Consider the following 11926-nt stretch of genomic DNA (forward strand, 5'->3'; position numbering starts at 1 on the left):
GACATGACTCAGCAAATCAATTGCAAATGAATCAGGATTTCAAGGATAAGCTTAATGATCATTGATTCAAACACCCATGGGTTTCTGATAAGAGCATCCTATATAAACCCCCTCGACCGTTAGTTTGACGCACGCAACTCGTTTGATCTTATCTGTAATCTTCTTTCAGTTTTGATAAACGCTTTATACACGAGAGTGAACAATTATAAAAGAAAAAGAGAAGAAAATATTATGAGAGTAGGTTATACAAGTAGAGGCAGTGCCACCAAAATAGAAGTTATGATTTGTATATCAAACATGATTCCATGTCTACATATTCTGTTATCAAGTTTGTTCGAAGCTCTTGAGGAAACCCTTGAAATCCAAGGGGATTGGACTAGGCACCACATCAGTGATTCAAAATAGTATAAAATTTTCTGTTCATTTAATTTCAACATATTATCTTATTTTATACGGTTGAGCTAATCTACATGTGAGTCGACTACTCCTCACTAGGAGTCGACTAAGGCGAATATTCAATTCACCCTCCTCTTGACTTTCAATTGGTATCAGAGCAGGTCTCATCATTTTAGTGTTTAACCACACGTGAGAAAGATTCAAAATAACACACTAGCAATCCCTGAAGCCTCACGTCAAGATGGTCACTCATCACACCGACCACCATACTTCAAAGGACAACATTACTCTCACTGGAAAAACAAATTCAAAATATTTGTCAACTCAACTGATCATCAAGCATGGATAGTGATTAAGAAGGGTCTAAAACCCATTTCGGAGCTTACTAAAAAACGGCATTGAAAATCCATTCGATTCTGAATCATTTGACATCACTAAAGAACAACAAGAGGTAATTCAAACTAATGTTAGAGCGATAAGTTTGTTATATTGTGCAGTAAGTAAAGCAGAGTACGACAAGATATCGACATGCGATACTGCAAAATAAATGTAGAAAAAACTAGAAGTAACATATGAAGGAACACCAAAGTGAAGTAGGCACGGATCGGTGCACTTGTTAATGCATATGAGGTGTTCAAAATGACAGAAGATGAAAACGTTGAATCTTTGTTTTCAAAATTTAGAAAAATTGTTAGTAAACTAAAAACTCTTAGAATGGTGTATTCAAATGCATTACAAGTCAGCAAACTTGTTCGATGTCTTCCCAAGGCTTGAGAAACTAAAACTATAGTTCTAGAAGAAAGAGATCTGCAGAAAATGACATATGATGAACTCTATGAGAACGTGATGGCATATGAACAAAATCACATCAATAAGTACAATAAAAAATGATAAAAAGAAAATTGTAGCTTTCACGGCTAAGACATTTAAAGCTGGAGAAGAAGGTGAGAAAACCAAGATGAAGGAATGACTCTCATAAATAGAGGAGTAAGACAAATCCTAAGACAAAGAAGGCAGAGACCTCAACAAGATTTCAAGAACAATGATTTCAAGTTACATTCAACACATCTAATTGCATCATGAAATATCCCGAGAAAGGTCTTACTCTAATAGAAGAAAGAGTAGACAATATATATGTTCTAAATAATGTTAATTTTCCTTCTCTTACACGTCTTACTACAGTTACAAGTGATCCTTGCCTATGACACCGTAAACTCAAATACACAAGTATGCATGCCCTTGAGAAACTTTCCATACTTGAATTAGTTATTGGCTAACCAAAACTAAAGTTTGAAAAATATCATGCCTGTGAAACATGTTAGTTGGGTAAGCAGACTCGTTCATCTTTTAGAAGAAAAGATATTGGAAGTACTTCTAAGCCTCTTCAGCTTCATCATATGGATTTATTTAGTCCTACTTGAACTGCCAGTATTGGAGGTAAAAAAGTATGTGTTGACATCCTTTGAATGGGAGTAACATCGCGGTGACTCAATTAAAAAAGAATTGGTTAATTGAATTTTTAAAACGGGTAAAAGGGGTTAAAAGTGAAAAGGGGTAAAAAGGGATTAAAGGGAGTCACCACTTAGTTTTTTTTGAAAAAACTAGGAAATCGATTAATTAATTAACCTGAAAGAAATATCTACGAAACCAATTTGATTCTAGGTAAGGGGTTCAAGTTATTCCGAAGGGAAGGGGTTAGGCACCCTTCAAAATCCACAATTGTGGTTCCCGATTGGGTTCATTTTTTCAAATTGAAAATAAAAACAATGTACAAATATAATAAACATGCAATATACACAACAAAATAAAATAATAATTATCGGCCTAAGGTTTGCATAACGTCAATATTTACATAATAATGAAATAAAAATATAATTCGAGCTTTTTTTTCCCGAATGATTTCAAGGAAGCAAGTTTTGGGTACTTGTAAACACACTTAGTAAAAGAGTTAGTACCAAATAAATAAAAATAAAAATGAATAACTCAAATAATAACTGAAAAAAAAACCCGTCTTATTAACATAGGAGGCCTTGGAAATCGACGGTAATTTCTTCATCGGTCCATTTAACAAATAAACATATATGAACTTAAATTAAAATTTCCGTCTTTTAAAATGGAAAGGCCTCTAAACCCGACGGATAGATTTTTCATTGGCCAGTTTAACAAATATATTTAATATAACCTGAACATCAACAAAACATAACAAATTTATCCAAAGAGAATGTGGAAAACAACAACCAAACTAAAACAACATAATTAGAAATGGAAACAACAATAACATAATATATAAAAATTAAAAAATAACATTGAAATAGAATAATAACAAAACCCTGAAAAGTTAAGATAGCAAATAGTTGACTAACAATTTTAAAATATTAATAATAATAGTAAATAAATAAACATCATAGCGTAAAATAATGCTAATATTAAAACTACAATAAACACAAATATTAATTGACTTTTAGAACTACATTAAACTAAAAAACAAAACAAGCTACATATAATAAACAGAAAACATAAAAGAGCTGGGAATTAAATAAAACAAGGCTAAGAAAAAAATTAACCTGGTTCTGGGCAACAAACCGTAACTACGAGTTTGAAGGAAACGACTCCACCTCCTCAACTCAAAAACCCACAAAAAACACTTTAAAATTTTGAACTATAGAACCAAGAATTCTCAAAATGTTATGGGTACTCTTTGGTCTTCCCTTTCAAAATCTTTCTCTAAAAATAGTGAATGAACTGGGTTTATATAGAAACCCAAATATCCTAAAAAAGGATTAAATACCGATGTGGGACTGTTGCAAAATTGAAAATTGTTTGAAAAAATGTGGGAAAGGCAGATTTTTTTTTGTATTTGACTCAAAATGTATTAATTTTAAAACCATCGGACCAAAATTTGGTGTCAACAACTTGCCCCTTTGTTTGATTAGGATCGATGAAAGAGATCCTGGTCAAACAAAGTTGACGAACCAAATTTGGTTTGTTAAACATTGAACAAAATAATTGAGACGTAGTAGAACTTTTGAGCAAGACTCCACATTGATCGACTGGGATGAAAATAATAAACAAAAGACGGTGATTGACTGCAAACTGAGAAAATTCACATACCTTTGATGTTACTTGCAAAATTGCACAATGAAGGTGGTGTACCTTTTGAAAGAAGGATGATGCGAATAACATGTTACTTTGAATGAGGTGACAACCCAACGCATCTCTTTGAAAGGAGGACGACCCAATTTGAACATAACATATCACTTTAAACGAGGTGACAACCCAACGTGTCTCGTTGAAAGGCGGACAACCCAACTTGAATTTAATATGTCATTTGAAGGGAGATGACAACCCATCGTGTCTCTTTGAAAGGTGGACGCCTCAACTTGAACTTAATATGTCATTTGAAGAGAGATGACTACCCAATCATGTCTCTTTGAAAGGCGGACGACCCAACTTGAACTTAACATGTCATTTGAAGGGAGATGACGACCCGATCCTGTCTCTTTGAAAGGCGGACGACCCAAATTGAACTTAATATGTCATTTGGAGGGAGATGACAACCCAATCTTGTCTCTTTGAAAGGCGGACGACCCAACTTGAACATGCCATTTGAAGGGATATGACAACCCAATCTTGAACTTAATATGTCATTTGAAGGGAGATGACAACCCAATATTGAACTTAACGTGTCATTTGAAGGGAGATGACAACCCAATATTGAACTTAACGTGTCATTTGAAGGGAGATGACAACCCAATCTTGTCTCTTTGAAAGGCGGACGACCAACTTGAACATGCCATTTGAAGGGAAACAACAACCCAATCCTATCTCTTTGAAAGACGGACGACCCAACTTGAACTTAACATGTCATTTGAAGGGAGATGACAACCCAATCTTGTTTCTTTGAAAGGCGGACGACCCAACTTGAACATGCCATTTGAAGGGAGACGACAACCCAATCTTGAACTTAATGTGTCATTTGAAGGGAGATGACAACCCAATATTGAACTTAACGTGTCATTTGAAGGGAGATGACACCTCAACATGTCTCTTTGAAAGGCGGACGACCCAACTTGGACTTAACATGACGTATCACAAAATCTGCAATATCAATGTTAGTAGCAAATATAACATAAATTATGCAAACATGACCATATGAACAAGGTATTAACCAATGCAATGATTCAAACTTAATAACATCATGAATTAAATAAAATGTCAATTTAAAATGAAATGAAAAAAGTGTCATATTGAACGGCATGACAAAGCAATCTGAAATAAATCATTTTATTTGAGATAACAAATCAATTTTGAGAAGATATCATTTTGAAAGGTATGACGACCTAAATTTAAGAAAATGTCATGTTGAAAGGTATGACTACCTAACTTTAAAAGATGTCATGTTGAAAGGTATGACTACCTGAAATAAAAGATGTCATTTTGAAAGATATGACGACCCAAAAATAAAAAAATGTCATTTTGAAGGATATGATGACCCAAAAGTATAAAGATGTCATTTTGAAGGATATGACGACCCAAAAAATAAAAAGATGTCATTTTGAAGGGTATGACTACCCAAAAAATGCAATTTAAACCTTGAAATGGTCCACAAAGTTATTTGGACGAATATTAGGCATAAATATAAAATGATGTCAGCTTGGAAGGTACGACGACCTAAAATAAAAAAAAGATGTCATTTTGAAGGGTATGACTACCAAAAACTAAAAATATGTCATTTTGAAGGGCATGACTACCAAAAATGCAATTTAAACTTTGAAATGGTCCACAAAGTTGTTTAGACAAATATCAACAATGAAATAGCCCACAAAGTTGGTATGGACAAATATGGGGTATAAAAATAAAATGATGTCAGTTTGAAAGGTATGACGACCCAAATTTAAAAGATGTCATTTTGAAGGGTATGACTGCCAAAAAATAAAAGATGTCATTTTGAAGGGTATGACTACCAAAAATGCAATTTAAACTTTGAAACGGTCCACAAAGTTGTTTGGACAAATATAAAAAATGAAACGGTCCACAAAGTTGGTATGGACAAATATTGTAAAGTGGGTTTCAATCAATTTTTTATTTTATGAACAATGAAACATATTTTAACTTGGTTAGCGCCAACAATAGTATTGTACAAAAATTTCTCACAATTTTTCTCTTTCAACTGAAATTGACATCGAGGTAATTCCTATGGATTTAAGTGGTACCTCAAATGTACTTAAGCAACAACAAGATTTGTCCATCTTGCTATAAACAAAAGTTTAGAACTAGACCTAACATCAAGTTTCAAGTGCCCTCACAAGAAAGAAACTTTCAATTTGCGCACATTTAAAGTGTTTTGATTTGGAAACATCTGGAAAAGCACACTCACACTCGAATTTTTTTTTCCAATGCATGTAATTGTGATATCATAGGCTTGACCTTCATGTAAATCTCCACTAATGTGGAACATTTGAATTGAAATCATGTAGGGCTTGTTAATAGCTTGTAATGTTGGCTAAGTAACGGTTAGGATAGTCATTTGGGATTAAAGTGACTTATTCCTTCTTGAGCATTGCACTAAATAGATGCTTTCAACATTTATTACACTTTTAGTGTTTGATTCTATTTGTTGTCCCTTCCTTTTGCACTTTTAACTTCTTTAAAATTTTGTTTGTCTGAGTTTTCCCTTTTTTTTTTTGAATTTTCTTCTTTTGTTTGGAGTGTTTTTGAAATTTTGCTTTCTTAAATTGGTGGGGAATTTCGAACCCTTTTTTTTCTTCTTCTGAAGTCATTTTCGTTTTCTTGACATTCAAGAACTTTGATAACTTTTGTCTTTGACAAATTTGAACTTTGTATCTTCTCTTATAACTTGCATGTCTTCAGTACACTCAAGAAAGTCTGGTCAAAAGAGAGATAATGCGTAAGAGCACTCAGAAAAGGTATAGGCTAAGATGTGGTTGTCCAAAGAAATGGCCTAAGGCTCAAAGTGGAGACATCTAAGGATTAACATCATTTGGTAGGCTTTGAAGTCTCAAACGGATCAAAGAAGGCCAACAATCATTTTTCAAATCAAACATTACTCAGAATTTTGCCTCAATAACATTTAGGCCAAGTTCTAGATCAACAATGCAAAATAATTGAATTTGATGCAAAACTCACCACACAATGCACATGAAACAATGAATCTGATTTTGTTCTAATCTTGAATTTATACAAGACAACATTTGCAAGTGTAACAAGGTATAAATGAGGGGTACCAAAAGAATCCATGGTTTAACAAGAAGTCAATCTTCTTTATTATACAAATTATTTTTCACATGCACACTTGAACTGTTTTGGCATACACCAAGTCAAAAAATGATTTAAAAATTACTAAAAATTAAAATAAATAAAAATAAAAGATCTTTTGAATAAAGAAATACCGAACCCTCAAAGGGCAGCCTATGTATCTCAATGAAGAGAATCAAGTTTGCGTAGTTCGTCCAAATATGACATAAAATTCATAGACAACAAATTACTTTTTGAAAGGAAAAATAATGAGAATAAAAAATAATGAGCCACATTGAAAGGCGGGCAACCCAAATTGAACAAAATATTTTTTTATTTACTATTTAAAGAAAATTTTACAAGGACGAATGAATCAGTGAGTCACATTGAAGGGCGGACCACCTAAATTTAACAAAAAAAAGTATTTCTAACAATTAAATAAAAATAATAAAAGTGAAAAATGAATGAGTCATATTGGAATGCGGGCAACACAGCTCAAAACAATATTTTTAGTGGTATATAAGATAAAATAAAATAAAATAAAAATACACTGAATATGACATCATGTACAAAAAATTAATGTAGAATGTACAAACACTTTTGGAATGAAGCCTCATAAATTCTGGAGTCTGTGTACAATCTTGGTGAAAAATTTGAGGGCATTCCTAAAATTTTTTGCCCCTGTTTCAGCTTCAACAACCTCCAGAATTTAATCTTGTACTATCTCCTTTATAAAATTTTTGGAGACCTCCTCAAAAATTTTGCTCCAGTTTCCGTTTTCAAATTTTGGAAAGCTTACAGGGAAGATGACCGAGCCTTTATGGCGCCTACGTATCCCGTTGAAGTAGGAATCAAGTCAAACGTAGTTCCAATGGCTTGTAACTTGAATAAAACTGGACTTAAATTATGAATATTCTAAAAACTAGGTTAACAAAAGTAAGTTTGAAATAATGGACTATCATACATCACGTATAACAGATATATCATATAATATACAAACAATGAGTGTATGTGTTATGCAAATATGTCTTGAGTGTCATGCTTAATACGATGTTTTGGTTTCGCTCTACACTAGCTAACTAAGAGTGGGCTTAAAAAGAGACTTGTTTACCTGAGTTGGACAAACTACGGGATGAAGTATAATAAACAACGTTGGATGACCGCAAGCCAACTATTTGTTTATCACTTCCAAAGAATTTTGAAGGTATTTTTCTGAAGGACAGTCGTGGAAAGCCACGTAACCGCCTTTATCCTAATGCATTCTATTTGCCATTTGGTAGAAATTATGTCATGAAATACAATGACAATATACAATAAATAATAAATAAATAATTAGTACGACATGCAAATAATTACCAAAATATACAAGATATAATGAATAACACAATAAAGAATAGTATCTACAATTTGAAAACATGAACCCAGTATGGTTATAACCTCTGATTTTTTAAGCGGAGTCGCCATTCTGTTGACATCTTTTGAATGGGAGCAACGTCGCAACAACTCAATTAAAAAAATAATTGGTTAATTGAATTTTTAAAACGGGTAAAAGGGGTTAAAAGTGAAAAGAGGTAAAAAGGGATTAAAGGGAGTCACCACCTAATTTTTTTTGGGAAAACTAGGAAACCGATTAATTAATTAACCTGAAAGAAATGTCTTTGAAACCAATTTGATTCTAGGTAAGGGGTTCAAGTTATTCCGAAGGGAAGGGGTTAGGCACCCTTCGAAATCCTTAATTGTGGTTCCCGATTGGGTTCATTTTTCAAAATTGAAAATAAAACAATGTACAAATATAATAAACATGCAATATACACAATATAATAAAATAATAATTAACGGCCTAAGGTTTGCCTAACGTCAATATATACAGAATAATGAAATAAAAATATAATTCGAGCTTTTTTTGTTTTTTTTTCCCGAATGGCCTCAAGGAAACAAGTTTTGGGTACCTGTAAACACACTTAGTAAAAGAGTTAGTACCAAATAAATATAAATAAAAATGAATAACTCAAATAATAACTAAAATATGAAAAAAGATCCGTCTTATTAACATAGGAGGCCTTGGAAATTGACGGTAATTTCTTCATCGGCCCATTTAACAAATAAACATATATGAACTTAAATTAAATTTCCGTCTTTTAAAATGGAAAGGCCTCTAAACCCGACGGATAGATTTTTCATTGGCCAGTTTAACAAATATATTTAATATAACCTGAACATCAACAAAACATAACAAATTTGTCCCAAGAGAATATGGAAAACAACAACCAAACTAAAACAACATAATTAGAAATGGAAACAACAATAACATAATATATAAAAATTAAAAATAACATTGAAATAGAACAATAACAAAACCCTGAAAAGTTAAGATATCAAATAATTGACTAACAATTTTAAAATAATAATAATAGTAAATAAATAAACATCAAAGCATAAAATAATGCTAATATTAAAACTACAATAAACACAAATATTAATTGACTTTTAGAACTACATTAAACTAAAAAACAAAACAAGCTACATATAATAAACAGAAAACATAAAAGAGCCGGGAATTAAATAAAACAAGGCTAAGAAAAAATTTTATCTAGTTTTGGGCAGCGAACCGGAACTACGAGTTTGAAAGAACGACTCCACCTCCTCAACTCAAACACCCACAAAAAACACTTTAAAGTTTTGAACTATAGAACCAAGAATTCTCAAAATTTTATGGGTACTCTTTGGTCTTCCTTCCAAAATTCTCCTCTAAAAATAGTGAATGAAGTGGGTTTATATAGAAACCCAAAAATCCTCAAAAAGAATGAAATACCGATGTGGGATTGTTGCAAAATTGAAAATTGTTTGAGAAAAGATGTGGGAAAGGCAGATTTTTTTTGTATTTGACTCAAAATGTATTAATTTTAAAACCATCGGACCAAAATTTAGTGTCAACAGTATGCATCCCTTATTGTTGATGATTTCTCAACGTTTACATGTGTAGTATTATTTTCTCATAAAAATGAAGCATTCACTAATTTTGAAGCATTTTGCAGAAGAGTGCCAAGATAATCAGGTTACTTCATAACAACTATTCATAGTGATCACAATGGAGAATTTGAAAACAAAGTATTTGAAGATTTTTGTGCTCAGAATGGTTTCACCCAAAACTTCTCATCTTCGAGGTCTCCTCACAAAAACGGTGTCGTTCAAAGGAAAAATCGCTCATAACAACATACAACATACAACAAGAACAATGTTGTTAGATCAAAATCTTCCTAATCAATTTTGGGAAGAAGTTATCAGTGCTGCTTGTCATATTCTCAATAAGTGCCTTATCAGACCAATTCTAAAGAATACGCCTATGAACTTTGGAGAGGAAAAAAACCAAACATCAATTTTTTTTCATCCGTTAGGCTGTAAGTATTTCATTCATAACAACGGTAAGAATAATGTCAAAAAATTTGATCCAAGAAGCGATAAAGGTATCTTTCTTGGTTATGCACCTCTTAGCAAAGCCTTTCAAGTATATAATGAAAGAACTTTAAGTGTTGAAGATCTGTTTAGTTGTATTTAATGAAACTAACCAAAGAATTTAGGAAAGTTGAGTTGTTGATGATGAAGTCATTGAAAACCAACAAACTAAAGATACTTCAAATGATTCCCAGAATCAATTGACAGAAGATATCTCAAAGGGCACTCTTGAACCTAATACTGACAAGTCAACTACTATAGAAGAAAGGTCGATTACACCAGGTGATAAGGCCAATATTCTCAGAGTATGGAGAAACAATGCAAATTATTCTGAAAACTATATTCTTAGGGATCCTGATGACAAAATGAAAACAAGATCCTCACTCATGAAGCAAGCTTCAGTTTATCTTATATCTCAAATGGAATTAAAGATAATAAATGAAGCTATGAAAGATGATTCATGGGTACAGGCGATGAAAAAAGAACTTGATAAATTTGAAAGAAATCAAGTATAGAATCTCATCGAAAGGCCAAAAAGTTACTCAATTGTTGGAACCAAATGGGTATTCCGTAACAAGCTGGATGAAAATGGTAAGGTTATTCGAAACAAGGCATGACTATTTTCTCAAGGTTATTCTCAACAGGAAGGCATTAACTATATAAATCCTTTGCTCTGTAGTAAGGTTAGAATCCATTCGTATCTTACTTGCATATGCATCCTTCAAATGTTTTAAACTATTTCAAATGAATGTAAAAATTGCATTTTAAAATGATTTTATAAAATAAGAAGTTTTTGTCAAACAACCCCCGGTTTTGAAAATTTTTCTTGCCCCATTTTGTGTACAAGCTTTCAAAAGACACTTTATGGCCTCAAGCAGGCTCCAAAAGCATGGTATGGAAGACTCTGTAACAACCCTAAAAATGGCTATGCTAAATAATGCTAAAAGTCTCCAGAATGCCTACGATTAGACCGGGTTCTCACGGATTGATGCGCGTAGAACCAGACGTCTGAACCCTTGGTACAACCAAGCCAACTAACTTAGGGAGTTATTTTATCTAGAAAAGGTTGGGTCCAGCCATGTAGGGCTCTCAGATACGAAGATTTACTTGAATGAGTCTTTATCGGATATAAAATGGGAAAATCTTAGGTTTGAAGAGTCTAGGGATAAAGTGGTATTTTATAGGCTAAGGTTAGTATCTTAATTACCCTAAATATATAATTAATTATTTTATTGATAAGGTGGAGGGGCATTTTAGGGAGAGAGGGCCAAAAATTGGTTCTTAGAGTGAAGTCTTGCTCCACTCAGGTTTGAACCTAGGTGGAAGCGATGATTTAAATTGTTTTTTTTATTTAAGTTGTTAAATTAATGTAATTAATTAATATTTATTATTTATTGTCTGATTCAAAATAAAAGGAAAATCAGATTTTTACCATTTAATAAATCCTCATTTGACTAAGTCCTAAACTAGACTCCTAAGCCTAAGAAAACTCTCATCTCTCATGCTCATCTCTCTCTCACGTCTATCTCATTCTCTTTCACGTTTTCTATGCCAAAATAACGTACAAGAACAGAAAACTTACCAAAATTCTTCACACTTGAAGAACTCACAACGAAAAATAAAATCAAACGCTAAGCAAAGTACGTTAGGCAAAGGGAGGGTTTTCCGTCGAAAGTTTGGTTTTGAAACTTGGTTTTGGACATGAGTGTTGGAGAAGGTTTGGGAAGAAACTTTAAGGTTTGAACGTCATAAAAGGTATGTATTCTCTTCTCTCTTGGTCCCTTTCCTAAGAGACACCTTAAGGATTAGTATATTCTAATCC

The sequence above is a fragment of the Solanum lycopersicum genome, chromosome 5, assembly GCF_036512215.1.
Source record: "Solanum lycopersicum chromosome 5, SLM_r2.1".
Lineage (NCBI taxonomy): Eukaryota > Viridiplantae > Streptophyta > Magnoliopsida > Solanales > Solanaceae > Solanum > Solanum lycopersicum.